The following is a 19853-nucleotide window of genomic DNA, read 5'->3' as shown; positions in this document are numbered from 1 at the left end:
CATATTATTATATACAAAAAAACTAATGATTATACTATTTTCCTGATTATTTATTTACTGAGGGCCACATTTAACCATTCAATTTAAACTAAAATGTAAAGTAGCCTGGTCATGGGTTTGCTTGGTATAAGGTCAACACCGTTTCGGAAGCACTTACTGGTTTAGTAATGTTAACATTTCTATGTACAAATCCTTCCTTCAATCACAGTTCATGGACTCCATCCCCAATAGAACTTGTGAAAGATGAAGTGACCACAGAACTCAAGTAGTAAGGTGTTACAATGCCTTGGGCAGCCGTACTGCCATAGACAAGGGGTGATAATACCATCACACCCAGCATGGTCTATGTAGAGGGGGCCTATGGAGACCAGGGCCCAGATTCACAAAACACTTACGTAAAAACGTTTAAAAAATAAGTTCATAAGAATGAATGATTTTCTTACAAATATCTTCTTGCAAATCTTAAGCTGTTTGTTGCTAGGCAATCGTTTTAGCTAGCTAGCGATGGCAATCATCTTAATCTCAGTAAGAAATATGCTATGGTTCTAAAACATGTTCTTGGGTTTAAAATAATCAATACTGACACTTTCAGATGAAGTTTGTGAGTGAATTTAACATGTTCAATTGCTTTCATGAGCTTTATCTCTCACTGCCCTGAGTTTAAGACAAGGGTTTAGCTATCTTGGAATAAAGAACATTTCCAAGAACTTAACTTTCAAGAATCTAATTTTTTAACTTTTTGCTTAAGGAGAAACATAAGAAATAGCTCAAGCAAATTTCCAATAACCTTTTCGAGGAATAATAACTTTGCTTAACTTTCTTCTTAAGTATATAGTTAAGTAAAAAATGGCAGTTAAGAAGAAATGTCTTCTTCAGAAGGTTTTGTGAATCTATGCCCAGGACAGCAGGCTGCTCAGAGTCAGTGTTATTGCCAGGGCCAGAGGGCTGAGGGACAGAAACGTCCCAGCACTGTCTGGGTTGGGGACAGGGTAGCCATAGCTGGTCCTGCAGTCGTTCTCCACTTCTTCATAAGGGATAGGCAGATCATCTGGAGCCGTACCATTCAGGCTATCTCGTACCTGGAAGATAGGAGTTCAGAGTCAGGGAGGGTAACAAGGCACTGGACCAAATTGTGCATTAAATATGCCTGTAATCTCTGTGTGTATGACACTGTATTTTGCATTGCATCAGCCCTTTGCCCTTTTTAAATAGATCTATGGAGGCTTGTGTGTTGATGTCAAGCTTGTGGAAACAGTGGTGTTGTGAATGGTGCTAAGCTGTAGAGGTCAGTGTGTAACTGTTACTGTAGGACTCACATGCTCCACCTCTCTGAACACTGAGCAGGTTGTCCCCCAGAGCAGCTTTCACCTCAACATCTGTCCATCCTTTCCTCAGCAGCTCTGCCACCAGGGCAGGGTACTTGGACACATCCTCCAGACCCTCCGGTACCCTGACAGACAGCACAGGTAGAGGTGTGTGTTTGTGTCAAACTGAAGCCAATATTATGCACTCCTCCCCCAGCAGAATGGGTTTCTTTCCACGTAAAACATTTATAAAATGTTTTACTACTACTACTCAGACATGACTTTTTATGTTTTACTACTACTACTCAGACATTACTTTTTATAATGTTTTACTACTACTACTCAGACATGACTTTTTATAATGTTTTACTACTACTACTCAGACATGACTTTTTATAATGTTTTACTACTACTACTCAGACATGACTTTTTATAATGTTTTACTACTACTACTCAGACATTACTTTTTATGTTTTACTACTACTACTCAGACATGACTTTTGATCAAATGTTTTACTACTACTACTCAGACATGACTTTTGATCAAATGTTTTACTACTACTACTCAGACATGACTTTTTATAATGTTTTACTACTACTCAGACATTACTTTTGATTAAATGTTTTTCTACTACTACTCAGACATGACTTTTGACTTTATTTTAAAAAATTACTACTACTACTCAGACATATTACTTTAGACTTTTTTTACTGGTATATTACAATGAGCAACTTTTAAGATAATACACTTTGCTCAATCAAGTTCATTGGTGTTTTATTGTAACTAGGTGAATAACTCCTAGGTCAATTCACTCTACTCACCTGCCCACTTCATCATAATCCCCACCAAAACCAATGATACTGTGTCCAGCCACAGTCTTTATGTGGTCAAAGTGATCTAGATTGAGCATGAAAAGAAAGGTGAATATACAGTGCATTCGGAAAGTATTCAGACCCCTTCCCTTTTTCCACATTTTGTTACGTTACAGCCTTATTCTAAAATGGATGGGGAAAAATGTTTTTCATCAATATCCCATTAAAAAATGCTAATTTATAAAAAATACAAAACAGAAATACAGTTGAAGTCGGAAGTTTACATACACCTTAGTCAAATAAATTTAAAATCAGTTTTTCACAATTCCTGACATTTAATCAGAGTAAAAATGCCCTGTCTTAGGTCAGTTAGGATCACCACTTTATTTTAAGAATGTGAAATGTCAGAATAATAGTAGAGAGAATGATTTATTTCAGCTTTTATTTATTTCATCACATTCCCAATGTGTCAGAAGTTTACATACACTCAATTAGTATTTGGTAGCATTGCCTTTAAATGGTTTAACTTGGGTCAAACGTTTCGGTTAGCCTTCCACAAGCTTCCCACAATAAGTTGGGTGAATTTTGGGCCATTCCTTTTTCAGTCCTGCCCACACATTTTCTATAGGATTGAGGTCAGGGCTTTGTGATGGCCACTCCAATACCTTGACTTGTCCTTAAGCCATTTTGCCACAACTTTGAAAGTATGCTTGTGGTGATTGTCCATTTGGAAGACCCATTTGCGACCAAGTTTTAACTTCGTGACTGATGTCTTGAGATGTTGCTTCAATATATCCACATAATTTTCCTTCCTCATGATGCCATCTATTTTGTGAAGTGCACCAGTCCCTCCTGCAGCAAAGCACCCACACAGCAAGATGTTGCCACCTCCGTGCTTCACGGTTGGGATGGTGTTCTTTGGCTTGCAAGCTTCCCCTTTTTTCCTCCAAACATAACGATGGTCATTATGGCCAAACAGTTCTGTTTTTGTTTCATCAGACCAGAGGACATTTCTCCAAAAAGTAAGATCTTTGTCCCCATGTGCAGTTGCAAACCGTAGTCTGTTTTTTTATGGCGGTTTTGGAGTAGTGGCTTCTTCCTTGCTGAGCGGCCTTTCAGGTTATGACGATATAGGACTTGTTTTAATGTGGATATAGATACGTTTGTACAGATGAACGTGGTACCTTCAGGCATTTGGAAGTTGCTCCCAAGGATGAACCAGACTTGTGGAGGTCTACCATTTTCTTTCTGAGGTCTTGGCTGATTTATTTTACTTTTCCCATGATATCAAGCAAAGAGGCACTGAGTTTGAAGGTAGGCCTTGTAATACATCCACAGGTACACCTCCAATTGACTCAAATTATGTCAATTAGCCTATCAGAAGCTTCTAAAGCCATGACATCATTTTCTGGAATTTTCAAAACTGTTTAAAGGCACCGTCAACTTAGTGTATGTAAACGTCTGACCCACTGGAATTGTGATACAGTGAATTATAAGTGAAATAATCTGTCTGTAAACAATTGTTGGAAAAATTACTTGTGTCATGCACAAAGTAGATGTCCTAACCGACTTGCCAAGACTATAGTTTGTTAACAAGAAATGTGTGGAATGGTTGAAAAACTAGTTTTAATGTCTCCAACCTAAGTGTATGTAAACTTCTGACTTCAACTGTACATTATTTACATAAGTATTCAGACTCTTTGCTATCAGACTCGAAATTGAGCTCGTGCATCCTGTTTCCATTGATCATCCTTGAGATGTTTCTACAACTTGAATGGAGTCCACCTGTGGTAAATTCAATTGATTGGACATGATTTGGAAAGGCTATATAAGGTCCCACAGTTGACAGTGCATGTCAGAGCAAAAACCAAGCCATGAGGTCGAAGGAATTGTCCGTAGAGCTCCGAGACAGGATTGTGACGAGGCACAGATCTGGGGAAGGGTACCAAAACTTTTCTGCAGCTTTGAAGGTCCCCAAGAACACAGTGGCCTCCAGCATTCTTAAATGCAAGAAGTTTGGAACCACCAAGACTCTTTCTAGAGCTGGCCACCTGGCCAAACTGAGCAATTGGGGGAAAAGGGCTTTGGTCAGGGAGGTGACCAAGAACCCAATGGTCACTGACAGAGCTCCAGAGTTCCTCTGTGGAGATGGGAGAACCTTCCAGAAGGACAACCATCTCTGCAGCACTCCACCAATCAGGCCTTTATGGTAGAGTAGCCAGATGCAAGCCACTCCTCAGTAAAAGGCCTGAAAGCCTGCTTGGAATTTGCCAAAAGGCAACTAAAGGACTCAGACCATGAGAAACAAGATTATTTGGTCTGATGAAACCAAGATTGAACTCTTTGGCCTGAATGCCAAGTGTCACGTCTGGAGGAAACCATCCTTACGGTGAAGCATGGTGGTGGCAGCATCATGCTGTGGGGATGTTTTTCAGCGGCAGGGACCGGGAGACTAGTCAGGATCGAGGCAAAGATGAACGGAGCAAAGTAAAGAGAGATCCTTGATGAAAACCTGCTCCAGAGTGCTCAGGACCTCAAACTGGGGCGGAGGTTTTCTTTCCAACAGGACAACGACCCTAAGCACACAGCCAAGACAATGCAGGAGTGGCTTCGGGACAAGTCTCTGAATGTCCTTGAGTGGCCCAGCCAGAGCCCGGACTTGAACCCGATCGAACATCTCTGGAGAGCCCTGAAAATAGCTGTGCAGCGACGCTCCCCATCCAACCTGACAGAGCTTGAGAGGATCTGCAGAAAAGAATGGGAGAAACTCCCCAAATACAGGTGTGCCAAGCTTGTAGCGTCATACCCAAGAAGACTCGAGGCTGTAATCGCTGCCAAAGGTGCTTCAACAAAGTACTGAGTAAAGGGTCTGAATACATATGTAAATGTCATATTTCAGTTTATTTTTTATAAATTTGCAAAAATTTATAAAAACATGTTTTCACTTGGTCATTATGGGGTATTGTGTGTAGATGGGTGATAAAATAATCTATTTAATTAATTTTGAATTCAGACTAACACAACAAAATGTGGAATAAGTCAAGGGGTATGAATACTTTCTGAAGGCACTGTGTAATAACAATTTGAGAGACAAGGTTGGGTGAGTGAGTGGTGGAGAGTAAAAAGTCATGATAAAAACAATGTTTTATTTAACTGCTACTCACCTGCCACCTGTGATAGGTTGGCTGTATTGCTGCATGTGACATAGTCGTTGTAAAAGTTCACCATGACAATGCCTTTTTTGTCTCGCTGGTGAGAAAAAGGATGCAGACACATGTAACTGTGTGAGGAGTCAGAACTATAAACTCAAGTCACTAACCATTACAATGAATAACTGTAGCTACCATATTGGTATAGTCAGTTGGGCTTTTATGTTCTGTTGTTAACATTTTATGGTGCTATACAGAAACAGTTTTTATGGGCCCTTACAGGTGAATAACTAAAATGTTTCCCGTACTCTTGTTTTGTAAGCTACTGTCAGCTTGAGGGATTTCACAATAAATGTTCAACTCCTTCCTTCTGACGTGAGCTGGGTTTAATAGTGTAATAAAACTTCTTAGTTTGTGCCTGTTTTCCAAAGTATTGGAAAGATCTGATGGCTTTTCTAACTTGCTTTTGATATCATTGTAGTTTTAATATTACTGTAGACATAACCACATCTTTTTGCTTACTTTTCTTTGTCTTTGCCTAAAACAACCTGTCTCAACCTTCCTCTTTCTCATCCCCTCAGCCTCTATTCCCACAGACACCTCCTTTTCACTCTTAAACCCCTTTTCTGTTCCCTGTCTGTTTTCTCTCCATCTTCTTCCACTTATCCCCCCTGTCACATACCCCTTCATCCTATCACATGTCCACTCACCACCACTCTCAGGTCCAATTGCTTTATACACCTCACCTTCCTCAGCATCCAATCCCCTCACTCTGCCTGCTCCCCTAGTCCTTCTCCTCTCACTACCCGACTCCCAATTCTCTATCCCCTCGTCTCTCACCCTTCTCCCCTGACTCACCACCCTCCTCAGGGGAGGGATGAGGTCTAAGGAGAAAGAATGGCTAAATTCCTCATATGTATTCCGTAATCCACTATCCTCTTGCCCCTCTCCCCCTTCACTCACCACTTTCCTCAGGACATCGTCAGGCACGTTCCTCTTGTGTGGGCACACAGCGTAGGCAGACGAGTGGCTGAAGATGACTGGGGCTTTGGACAGGTCCAGAACCTGGTTCATCACTTTCTCTGACACGTGGGCCAAGTCAATCAACATCCCAATGCGGTTCATCTCAAATATCAGTTGCTGTCGAGTGAAAAACCATTATGAATGTTTCTGCCAGGACTGGGAGAAATTACCCTCTTACTGTGGCATCCTACTGGTGTCATAGAGACAATTACAGTTGAAGTCGGAAGTTTACATACACTTAGGTTAGAGTAATTAAAACTCGTTTTTCAACCACTCCACAAATTTCTTGTTAACAAACTATAGTTTTGGCAAGTCGGTTAGGACATCTACTTTAGTAGTAATTTTTCCAACAATTGTTTACAGACAGATTATTTCACTTAGAATTCACTGTATCACAATTCCAGTGGGTCAGAAGTTTACATACACTAAGTTCACTGTGCCTTTAAACAGCTTGGAAAATTCCAGAAAATAATGTCATGGCTTTAGAAGCTTCTGATAGGCTAATTGACATCATTTTAGTCAATTGGAGGTGTACCTGTGGATGTATTTCAAGGCCTACCTTCAAACTCATTGCCTCTTTGCTTGACATCATGGGAAAATCCAAAGAAATCAGCCAAGACCTCAGAAAAACATTTGTAGACCTTCACAAGTCTGGTTCATCCTTGGGAGCAATTTCCAAACGCCTGAAGGTACCACGTTCATCTGTACAAACAATAGTACGCAAGTATAAACACCATGGGACCACGCAGCCGTCATACCGCTCAGGAAGTAGACGCGTTCTGTCTCTTAGAGATGAACGTACTTTGGTGCGAAAAGTGCAAATCAATCCCAGAACAACAGCGAAGGACCTTGTGAAGATGCTGGAGGAAACAGGTACAAAAGTATCTATATCCACAGTAAAATGAGTCCTATATCGACATAACCTGAAAGACCGCTCAGCAAGGAAGAAGCCACTGCTCCAAAACCGCCATAAAAAAGCCAGACTACGGTTTGCAACTGCACGTGGGGACAAAGATGGTACTTTTTGGAGAAATGTCCTTGGTCTGATGAAACAAAAATATAACTGTTTGGCCATAATGACCATCGTTATGTTTGGAGGAAAAAGGTGGAGCTTGCAAGCCGAAGAACACCATCCCAACCGTGAAGCACAGGGGTGGCAGCATCATGCTGTGGGGGTGCTTTTCTGCAGGAGAGACTGGTGCACTTCACAAAATAGATGGCATCATGAGGAAGGAAAATTATGTGAATATATTGAAGCAACATCTCAAGACATCAGTCATGAAGTTAAAGCTTGGTCGCAAATGGGTCTTCCAAATGGACAATGACCCTAAGCATACTTCCAAAGTTGTGGCAAAATGGCTTCAGGACAACAAAGTCAAGGTATTGGAGTGGCCATCACAAAGCCCTGACCTCAATCCTATAGAAAATGTGTGGGCAGAACTGAAAAAGCGTGTGCGAGCAAGGAGGCCTATAAACCTAACTCTGTCAGGAGGAATGGGCCAAAATTCACCCAACTTATTGTGGGAAGCTTGTGGAAGGCTACACGAAACGTTTGACCCAAGTTAAACAATTTAAAGGCAATGCTACCAAATACAAATTGAGTGTATGTAAACTTCTGACCCACTGGGAATGTGATGAAAGAAATAAAAGCTGAAATAAATCATTCTCTCTACTATTATTCTGACATTTCACATTCTTAAAGTAAAGTGGTGATCCTAACTGACCTAAGACAGGGAATTCTTACTAGGATTAAATGTCAGGAATTGTGAAAAACTGAGTTTAAATGTATTTGGCTAAGGTGTATGTAAACTTCCGACTTCAACTGTATATGCGATTCATTCAGCCTATCAAACCTAATGATATGGTTTGTAGCTAGGATAGTCTGTCAAGAGAATGAACATGTTTTCATCAAGAGTGTTTTATACAGGTGATGTCATACTGCTATAACATAAATGTCAAGCTGTAGATGAAAATGAGTCTTTGAGGGTAACCCAATAGTTTCTGAGGAATTGCTCATTTGATTAAAACATTTACTTGAAATATTCCCTATGTTTATGACAGGCATTTACGTCTGATTTCCAAGTAAACTCAAAAGCAGAAGTATTACAAGCTGCACTAAATAGTATCTTAGATTTGACCTTTGAAATGAGTGGGTATTTCCACTGTGTGTGTTTGGCTCAGTGTGATGGACCAACCTTGCCAAACTCAGACAGTCCATTGTGCTGTGATGGCTCGGCTCCGAATCCACGAGCCAATTATCTGCCCTGGAGGGAAAACACACACAACCGCAGTAAAACACCAGGTCAGCTTCTGAAAGTGATCTTTCCTTTCCATGCTCCTATATCCTGCTAATATGATTTGAGTCAGTGAGGGGCTGATGGGGGATTCACTAGGCTCTGTGGTCTGTCCAGGGCCATGGTTTGATTAGCTAGCCCATCTGTTTAGACAACTCTCCCAGAATATGATACCTCTGAAACAGGTGGCGACAGGAATCCCCTATTTTCCCAACCACAGAAGTCATTGAATACAGTATTTTGTTTGTCTATTAATAAGCTGTTTCAGCTGTTACCTGTTGTCTCATTCATTTGTATTCTTGTCATTTCTAGCTCTTTGAGAGAGCATCATATGGGGTCTAAAGTGTTGATATACTTAGGAATCTCAACTATAAAGTACCACAAAAAAAAAACACCTTGTCACTTACAAAGTATAATCTGTGGCAACTTGTCCCCAGACCAGGGTGGCCCTGTCGTCAGCAGGCTAGCAGAGCCTATCCTACTCACCAGGGTGTGTTGCAGCTGTGTGTGAGGGTGAGGTAGCGGACCCCCAGGTGGTACATGGTGCGCAGGGTGCCCAGGCTGCTGTCCAAAGAGTGTCCTCCTTCCACCCCGATGAGACTGGCTGTCCTGTTCTGACTAAAGGCATCCATGATATCTGTGGTAAAAATATACTTGATAATACAGGTGGGAAGTGAATACAACTCTGTTATCTATGGTATTTCACAGTTGAGTGTTCTAAAGGGGTTTCATTCTCACAACCAAATGTAGGGCTCTATTCAATCCGCATCGCAGAAGTTCAGCTTTACAGTGTGATTGAAATTTAAAGGCAATGTTCCCCAAACCATCCCCAAACCATCACACCACCACCACCATGCTTGACCTTTGGTATGATGTTCTTAGTGTGGAATGCAGAGTTTGGTTTTCGCCAGGCATTACTGGAACCATGTCGTCCAAAAAGTTATACTTTTGAATAATCTGTCCATAGAACGTTCTTCCAAGAGTCTTGATGATCATCCAGGTGCTTTTTGGCAAACTTGAGTCAACTTTTTGGACGAGATGGGTCCCATTATGCCTGGCGAAAACCAAACACTGCATTCCACAGTAAGAACATCATACCAAAGGTCAAGCATGGTGGTGGTGGTGTGATGGTTTGGGGATGCTTTGCTGCCTCAGGACATGGACGACTTGCCTTAATAGAAGGAACCATTAATTCTGCTCTGTATCAGTGAATTCTACAGGAGAATGTCAGACCATCCGTCTGTGAGCTGAAGCTGAAGCTGAAGCTGAAAAGCAGCTGGGTCATGCAGCAAGACAATGATCCAAAACACACAATCAAGTCTACATGAAAATTGCTAAAAAGCAACAAATTGGAAGTTTTGGAATGGCCTAGTCAAAGTCCAGACCTAATCCCAATTGAGATGTTGTGGCAGGACTTGAAACAAGCAGTTCGTGCTTGAAAACCCACACGTCACTGAGTTAAAGCAGTTCTGCATGGAAGAGTGGGCCAAAATTCCTCCACAGCGACGTGAGAGACTGATCAACAACTACAGGAAGCATTTGGTTGGAGTCATTGCAGCTAAAGGTGGCACAACCAGTTATTGAGTGTAAGGGGGCAATTACTTTTTCACACAGGGGAATTGGGTGTTGCATAACGTGGTCCTCTGTAGCTCAGCTGGTAGAGCACGGCGCTTGTAACGCCAAGGTAGTGGGTTCGATCCCCGGGACCACCCATACACAAAAAAAATGTATGCACGCATGACTGTAAGTCGCTTTGGATAAAAGCGTCTGCTAAATGGCATATTATTATTATTATAACTTTGTTTATGAAATAAATGAAATAAATATGTACAGTGGGGAAAAAAAGTATTTAGTCAGCCACCAATTGTGCAAGTTCTCCCACTTAAAAATATGAGAGAGGCCTGTAATTTTCATCATAGGTACACGTCAACTATGACAGACAAATTGAGAATTTCTTTTCCAGAAAATCACATTGTAGGATTTTTAATGAATTTATTTGCAAATTATGGTGGAAAATAAGTATTTGGTCACCTACAAACAAGCAAGATTTCTGTCTCTCACAGACCTGTAACTTCTTCTTTAAGAGGCTCCTCTGTCCTCCACTCGTTACCTGTATTAATGGCACCTGTTTGAACTTGTTATCAGTATAAAAGACACCTGTCCACAACCTCAAACAGTCACACTCCAAACTCCACTATGGCCAAGACCAAAGAGCTGTCAAAGGACACCAGAAACAAAATTGTAGACCTGCACCAGGCTGGGAAGACTGAATCTGCAATAGGTAAGCAGCTTGGTTTGAAGAAATCAACTGTGGGAGCTATTATTAGGAAATGGAAGACATACAAGACCACTGATAATCTCCCTCGATCTGGGGCTCCACGCAAGATCTCACCCCGTGGGGTCAAAATGATCACAAGAACGGTGAGCAAAAATCCCAGAACCACACGGGGGGACCTAGTGAATGACCTGCAGAGAGCTGGGACCAAAGTAACAAAGCCTACCATCAGTAACATACTACGCCGCCAGGGACTCAAATCCTGCAGTGCGAGACGTGTCCCCCTACTTAAGCCAGTACATGTCCAGGCCCGTCTGAAGTTTGCTAGAGTACATTTGGATGATCCAGAAGAGGATTGGGAGAATGTCATATGGTCAGATGAAACCAAAATAGAACTTTTTGGTAAAAACTCAACTCGTCGTGTTTGGAGGACAAAGAATGCTGAGTTGCATCCAAAGAACACCAGACCTACTGTGAAGCATGGGGGTGGAAACATCATGCTTTGGGGCTGTTTTTCTGCAAAGGGACCAGGACGACTGATCCGTGTAAAGGAAAGAATGAATGGGGCCATGTATCGTGAGATTTTGAGTGAAAACCTCCTTCCATCAGCAAGGGCATTGAAGATGAAACGTGGCTGGGTCTTTCAGCATGACAATGATCCCAAACACACCGCCCGGGCAACGAAGGAGTGGCTTCGTAAGAAGCATTTCATGGTCCTGGAGTGGCCTAGCCAGTCTCCAGATCTCAACCCCATAGAATATCTTTGGAGGGAGTTGAAAGTCTGTGTTGCCCAGCGACAGCCCCAAAACATCACTGCTCTAGAGGAGATCTGCATGGAGGAATGGGCCAAAATACCAGCAACAGTGTGTGAAAACCTTGTGAAGACTTACAGAAAACGTTTGACCTGTGTCATTGCCAACAAAGGGTATATAACAAAGTATTGAGAAACTTTTGTTATTGACCAAATACTTATTTTCCACCATAATTTGCAAATAAATTCATTAAAAATCCTACAATGTGATTTTCTGGAGAAAAAAATTCTGATTTTGTCTGTCATAGTTGACGTGTACCTATGATGAAAATTACAGGCCTCTCTCATCTTTTTAAGTGGGAGAACTTGCACAATTGGTGGCTGACTAAATACTTTTTTCCTCCACTGTAATTGTTGTGTTATTTGTTCACTTATGTTCCCTTTATCTAATATTAGGTTTTGGTTGAAGATCTGATAACATTCAGTATCACAAATATGCAAAAGTAGAGAAAATTAGAAAGGGGGCAAATACTTTTTCATAGCACTGTATATAGCGGAATCTACAACACTTCCGCTTTACATATTGAGTAGAGCCCTTACTGTATTACTTTTTATTAAAACATTTTTTGTAGATGACTGTCTCACCTTTGCTGCTGGTAGCAAACATGAAGGCTTCAGGGTATTTCATGCACATTCTGTGGATGACGTCAATAAACATTTGATCAGTTTTTTATTATTGTTATGGTGTAATACAGGGTTCCCCAACTGGCGGTGGTTTTATTTGACCCCCCCTCCCCCCAAGTTTTCTGAACATTTTTTTTGTTTTTTTGTTTTTTTATTGATGAACATGAATAACTGTAAAAACACCAGGAAATCAGCTCCAAGTGATTTTAATTTGGGAAATCTGTTCCCAAGTATTTCCACGTATAATAGAGAGATGCTTGATCATATACAAATGTAAGCAAGGTTTGAAATTATTATGTTTTAGTCAAATATTATATCTGTTTGGGCTTCTTGTGGTCAATTTGCAGTCTACAAATTATTTGTAATTATGTTCCGACCCCCGACCATCCGCTCAAGAAAATAAATCGGCTTGAGGCTGAATCTAGTTGATGATCCCTTATGTAATACATGTATTATTATCAGGCACCCTCACATACACCTTTGGTGAGTCCTTGTCGGTTTGTGTGTGTGTGCGTGCGTGCATGCGTGTGTGTACCTGTGCTGCCAGTCGTCCCTCCCTGATCTTGGGGATGTTGGTGTGTGTGTTGTTGAGGGTGTACAGATCCACTTTATTCAGCTGGTTGTTAAACTTCATCCTCATCTGCCAGGGCAGGTCATTATGGCTGTAGTCAGACAGAGAGATACAACGCATTATACTATTCATACAGGGCAGTCAGTGCTGCTAACACACGGCCATTCTTTAACTGTACATTAGGAAAGAACCATCTTGAAACATTAAAAAACAGCCTCCAAAATCTTATAGAAGCATGTACAGTACACAGCTCACATTGACATTTGTTTTGTGCCATTAACATTACAGTATGCATAAAATGTGTAGATGTAATGTATTATAAAATATTCATTTTGGTTTAAACATTAAAATCACCCATCCTAGGGTCTTATGAGAGAGAAATGTGTTGGTCACTTACCCATCAATCAGTGGTGTCTCTGACATTAGTCTCAGTGCGTTGTTCATGTGTTCATCCTGTGCCAAGGAGAGTTTGAGAGCACAGGACAGTACCAGCAGAGTCCCCCATACAATACTTCCAGACAACATCTCTTACCCTCTCTCACTACACCGTAACTAACACACAATCTGATCCAGCCTGACCTGGACTTGTCCTCTCCAACAGCCTCTGGTTCCCTACAGCCACTATGGTTTTCTCACTAACTCTGTTTGTTACTAACTCAAAAGGTGTCTTTTGACTTGTTTCAATAAATTTCTCAGCCTACACTAAGTTAGTTTGTCTTTGGTCTGTCTTGTGCCTCTTCAGATTTCACAGTGTTCCCTCCGCACTCTTCCTCTGTCCCCAAAGTGTCTCTTTGTGGGTCAGGCTCAAATACAGAGAGAGTTTATTATGCCTCCTCAGTTCCTCTGTCATTATCACTTTGGTTGTAAAGTAAACGCATGAAGTTAAGCATATTGGTTAATGTGTAACGTTCAGGACAACTCCCTCAAATTTGAAATCCATATGCAAGACAACCCCAGTAATGATTTAGATGTGGATTAACGTTGGACACTGCCCGATACCCGATAATGGCATGACCACTCAAATAAGAAATTATATAAAAAGGTGTTATAAATATCAACAATATGTGCTGAGGGTCAGAGTCTATCAGGGGTGAGGGCAAGTTTAATCAGATCTATCTAAAGGGTTAACCTTTTGCTGTACTTGGAGTAGAGTCACTGTAATACATCTAAAAAGATACATAAATCTATATTTGAGTCACAATACCTGCGTATGACATGACAACAGACAGCCTAGTGGTCAAGAGTGTTTGGCCAGTAACTGAAAGGTTGCTGGTTTGAATCCCTGAGCTGACTAGGTGAAAAATCTGTAGATGTGTGCTTTAGCAAGGCACTTAACCCTTATTTCTCCTGTATAAGAGCATCTGCTAAATGTACATGTTGTTTTATATATATAAATGTTTTTTGTGCTCATGAGTAGAGCACACAATTGACTCTTCAATGCAAACATAAGGTTAACCTCTGCACCCTCATTTAAAACCATCATTATAGAGGAACATTCTTCTCATTCTTGTTTTCATCCCTCTTAAGCCACACTTTAACGAGCCTATGCTGCTGAGCTATGCTGTCTCTGCACAGCTTCTGCTTCATGGTAGCTCTCTAACCTTTGATGAGAAAGTGAATTAAAATGTATGAAACGTAGTTGTAATTCATACAGCTCCTAGATAATTAGCTAGGTGCAATGTACACAATTCAAATCTTATGTGTTTTTCTTTGAATTGTAATTTTCAATAAATCAAATGATTTGGCTTTCAGCATTAATCATTTTCTCAAATGACAGGCAGTGAAACTGGCCTCTGTATATCACTATAGCAGTGGGTTTCTGAATGCTAGTACATAACCCTTGTAGTCAGTCTATAGTCATGGTCAAAAGTATTGGTCTTCACAAAGTTCGCTGCTTCAGTGTTATGAGATATTTTTGTCAGATGTTACTATGGTATACTGAAGTATAATTACAAGCATTCCATAAGTGTAAAAGGCTTTTATTGACAATTACATTAAGTTTATGCAAAGAGTCAATATTTGCAGTGTTGACCCTTCTTTTTCAAGACCTCTGCAATCCGCCCTGGCATGCTGTCAATTAACTTCTGGGCCACATCCTGACTGATGGCAGCCCATTCTTGCATATTCAATGCTTGGAGTTTGTCAGACCCAAAATTTCGATGTTTTGTTCCCCGAGCCACTTAGTTATCACTTTTGCCTTATGGCAAGGTGCTCCATCATGCTGGAAAAGGCATTGGTCGTCACCAAACTGTTCTTGGATGGTTGGGAGAAGTTGCTCTCGGTGGATGTGTTGGTACCATTCTTTATTCATGGCTGTGTTCTTAGGCAAAATTGTGAGTGAGCCCACTCCCTTGGCTGAGAAGCAACCCCACACATGAATGGTCTCAGGATGCTTTATTGTTGGCATGACACAGGACTGATGGTAGCGCTCACCTTGTCTTCTCCGGACAAGCTTTTTTCCGGATGCCCCAAATAATCGGAAAGGGGATTCATCAGAGAGAATGACTTTACCCTAGTCCTCAGCAGTCCAATCCCTGTACCTTTTGCAGAATATCAGTCTGTCCCTGATGTTTTTCCTGGAGAGAAGTGGCTTCTTTGCTGCCCTTCTTGACACCAGGCCATCCTCCAAAAGTCTTCGCCTCACTGTGCGTGCAGATGCACTCACACCTGCCTGCTGCCATTCCTGAGCAAGCTCTGCACGGGTGGTGCCCCGATCCCACAGCTGAATCAACTTTAGGAGACGGTCCTGGCGCTTGCTGGACTTTCTTGGGCGCCCTGATGCCTTCTTCACAACAATTGAACCTCTCTCCTTGAAGTTCTTGATGATCCGATAAATGGTTGATTTAGGTGCAATCTTACTAGCCCTTTTTGTGCAAAGCAATGATGACGGCACGTGTTTCCTTGCAGGTAACCATGGTTAACAGAGGAAGAACAATGATTTCAAGCACCACCCTCCTTTTAAAGCTTACAGTCTGTTATTCTAAATCAATCAGCATGACAGAGTGATCTCCAGCTTTGTCCTCGTCAACACTCTCACCTGTGTTGACGAGAGAATCACTGACATGATGGCAGCTGGTCCTTTTGTGGCAGGGCTGAAATGCAGTGGAAATGTTTTTTTGGAGGATTAAGTTCATTTTCATGGGAAAGAGGGACTTAGCAATTAATTGCAATTAATCTGATCACTCTTCATGACATTCTGGAGTATATGCAAATTGCCATCATCAAAACTGAGGCAGCAGACTTTGTGAAAATTAGTATTTGTGTCATTCTCAAAACCTTTGACCACGACTGTATAGTCTCTTTCTTATCTTATATGGTAAGGCTTATTTTTCCATTAGGCGGTAAATATCATGTTCTTCCTGTCAAATGGCTTCTTGTTGAATTATTATATTATTTTTTAATGTGTGTTGACATTTACAAACTTGATGATACAGTGCACACTTCACATGATCCATGTATTCTGTATATCATAGCTGGATGCTGTAATTTGGGAACAGCCTGGTTGGAGATCAAACCATGGACCCCGAATCTGATACTACGCAGTATGACTCACAATTAATACATATGTGGTATACACTGAGTATACAAAACATTAAGAACATCTGCTCTTTCCATGACATAGACTGACCAGGTGAATCCAGGTGAAAGCTACTCAATGTTAGGAAGGTATTCTGTTAGATTAATTTGTATTTTAAGAATAATGACTAAAGGTTTTCACCCCAAATACAGTATAAATGTGTAAACTGTGTTATAATTATAATGTAGTATCAACCCACCAACAGAGGGGGGCGAGACTAAACATTCCAGGGTGAAGGAGAAGGTGGAAACTGTTTAAGAAAGCCTCCTAAAGGTGGGCGGAGCAAAGTGCCTTTGTGTGTCAAGAGGTATAAAACAGGAGTGTATGGGTTTTGGCGCCAGAGCTCTCCATGAAAAAAAATACAGATCATTCTTGCTGGTTGTGGACCTTGAATCATTTATGATTAAAACCAGAGCCTTACAACCCCTGGTAATGATTCAAGCTTAGGTTGAATTAGAGATAGATTTCTCGTGACAGAGTGGTCCTTTGAGCGGAGCTTAAAAACGTCTTTGTCGTTCTAAGGACACCGAAACCGTGCACGGGCGAATGATTGCATCCGTGGAGAATAGTCCTGGCCTTCGACGTTAAGGTTATAAACAGGCCGGTGATTACTCTTATGAACGATAAAGACGTTAACGAGTTTGAAAAAGCATTTAAATCCAAACTGCAAGGAAAAGGTCAGTAATTTTTATTCATGGGTTTTGGTGAAATGATTTGAACTTGTATAAGAATAGTAATTATTGTGAAGGGCAGAGAATAGTTACCAAAATCTCAAAGGAAGTAATAATTATTATGATGGAAGGAAGGAGGGTCCGTAATTGACCCTAGGTAAATAGCTATTACCAAAATAATCTAGTCCGAAATGACACGAGGTGAATGGCCATCACCAATGTAAACTAGTTAATATTGAGATTGTACGAGGTACAGTGTTACGATATAAACAGGAAGGGGGATAATTTTCGTTGTGTGCTATGGATACATTAAACAGGTCAAAAGTCGCGTAAACAACTGGGGATTTGCTATAACTCTGTCTGTTTCATGAAACTGGAGCAGTTGCGACCTCTAGGTTACGGATAGGGTTAGCAAATGATTGTATAATGTTGTGTACGTGTGAGACTTGAGAATCCATCGGAATACGTGATAATTGTTTCAAGGAGGGACTGAATTAGTCGCGTGAGAAAAAATTGTTATCTGACTCTTTTCATGAAACCGGAGTTTAAAAAAAAACTCTGGGTTAGGGGTTAGATAATTTTAAATGGTTAATTACAAAAGCAGATCATAACATTGGCTCAAGAGACGCACTAATAATAGCTCCTAGGAAAATAATTCTGGATTGAATTATTACTAAACGGGGGGATTTCTTATTTTTCCACCATGGGAAAGAAATATTCTAAAAAGGTCCGAGAATTAACGGGGCATAAAATATATATGTTAGGAAGAGATCGAAGAAATATGTTTTATGGATCCATTCGGGAGAAGAGGTATGGATTTATTGGGCATCTCGATGTGGAAAAGTTAGAAGTTATGATTAAGCAGATGCATGTAAACTGTGGAACGGATTTGAAAAAACAGCGAAAGGAGGGGCTAGAGACAGCGAGGGTCTTTTTGAAGCGCGAAGGAGAGAGGAAGTGCTTTTACTGTAACAAAGGAATATTTGGCAAGGGTGTATGGCCCCGTGTAGATACTGTAACAGAACAGGTCATAACCATCGTGACTGCAGGGGTAAAGGAAAGGGCAGTGTCGGAGATAGGACAGTCTATTTTTTGGTTCAACGGGTAAAATGTTTGAAAAAATGATTAGTGTCGATTAAGAATTGGCTAAAAACACCACGAAGCGATTATTTGAGAGGTACCTATAAAATTCCAACGATAAATACGTATGAACTTTCTCACCCAAACGTAGACGTACGTCATGAGTGAGAAAGTAGAGAATATTTACATTTGCATGTTTGGTCATTTGGCAGACGCTCTGGTCCGGAGCGACTTGCAGGAGCAGTGGGGGTTGTGTGCCTTGCTCGGGGGCACATCGGCAGATTTTTCGCCTGGTCAGCTCGGGAGTTGGAGCCGGCGACCTCTCGGTTACTGAAACGGTGCTCTTGGTTACTGGGCTACCAGCCGGCCGATATGAGTTTAAGGTTGTGCCGTTGTTTGATTAGGTGATACGGTTTTGTGATAAGGTTTAATGGGTAATCGGACCATAACTAAAGTGGTTATAGAAGTAATGTATAAATAGTAGAGAGCCAATAGAGGGTTCCATTGAACTATTATGTTGTGTTGGGCATTTGAATGGCATAAGGTAAAATCTGTGTGTATGAGGGAATTCAACGGCTGGTATGAATGATAACCGGATACTACTTAGTATTTGGTTGGTTAAATGCTGAATAAAATATTTGAGGCGTGGTTGGGGGGTAACTAGGAAGACACACTTATTCAATGGGGAAGGGGTGTAGGGAGAGAGAGTTTTTACGTGTATTAAAAGTTGCATTAGATAGCTTTAGTAGTATTCTAGATAGGTCTATGAAAATATGTTACAAGTACGAATGACATTATTTCCTAAGAAGGAAGATTTGTAGGGAAGGTCCCCGCGCCTCCCCCATAATGTAGGAAGGAGCAGGAGAAGGGGGGAGAGGTGAGAGACAGTACATAGTTCAGATGGTAGGAATGTCATTAAGTGTATGCTTATCAACGATATCAAGTATTTGTTTTATTGATTGGGGCCGAATCAGAGAGAACGGTTAAAGAGATTGAATAGCGAACTGAAATGGGTTAGCGGGAAAATACAAATAGTTGGTAAATTTTAGAACGATAATTTATTTTCGTTACGGGGAAGCAAGTGGCATTGGCTGTTGTGCTGGGGGAATAGCGCCAGCCTGTGGTGGGTTCTGGATTTGTTATAAAGAAACGTATATTTTAAACTAAAGTGATGGAATAGGCTACAATTATAACATTATCAGAAAAAGGGCACAATATAATTTGTAATAGTTATTACAATTATTATTGATAGTTATTACAGTTATTATCATTGATTCAGTAATGATAGAAGGATAGTAGAGGAAAGGCAAGGGATTAAATATCATTTAGGGAAATAAGAAGAGTATGAAATATTAGGGAGAAAATACCATTAACTGAGGGAACATTTGATGTAACCGTGATTGTATTGGCTAAAAACTGAAATATGACATTTACAGGGGGGACAGGAACAATAGAAAGGGGGACAGATTTTCCTAGGGGGTTGAACAAATAATTGATAATGGATAATTTGAAAGGAGATCACATGTAGCAGATTTAGGGTAATCAATTAAATAATCATTGGATACTCGAGGAATTTTGAGTGGTTTTATGGATTAGTTATGAGGAATTAGATTGATACAAACATTATTGATGGTTTAGGACTGGGGATATCTGTATCATGT

The 19853-nt window shown here is 40.8% G+C and overlaps 1 pseudogene across 1 annotated transcript; it reads right to left on the bottom strand.

Moving 5' to 3' along the window:
• Positions 1-890: 890 nt before the first annotated feature.
• Positions 891-13389, bottom strand: LOC311126375 (dipeptidase 1-like; annotated as a pseudogene). Its single transcript has 10 exons — positions 13262-13389; positions 12770-12955; positions 12255-12334; positions 9070-9220; positions 8485-8553; positions 6230-6406; positions 5282-5366; positions 2127-2202; positions 1317-1450; positions 891-1079 (listed from the first exon to the last, which is right to left on the bottom strand). The product of its transcript is annotated as a dipeptidase 1-like (transcript).
• Positions 13390-19853: the final 6464 nt, after the last annotated feature.

The sequence above is a fragment of the Coregonus lavaretus genome, assembly GCF_964263955.1.
Source record: "Coregonus lavaretus genome assembly, contig: HAP1_SCAFFOLD_172, whole genome shotgun sequence".
Taxonomy (NCBI): domain Eukaryota; kingdom Metazoa; phylum Chordata; class Actinopteri; order Salmoniformes; family Salmonidae; genus Coregonus; species Coregonus lavaretus.
The sequence above is the reverse complement of the archived record's forward strand: the minus strand, read 5'-3'. Positions and strand labels throughout refer to the sequence as shown.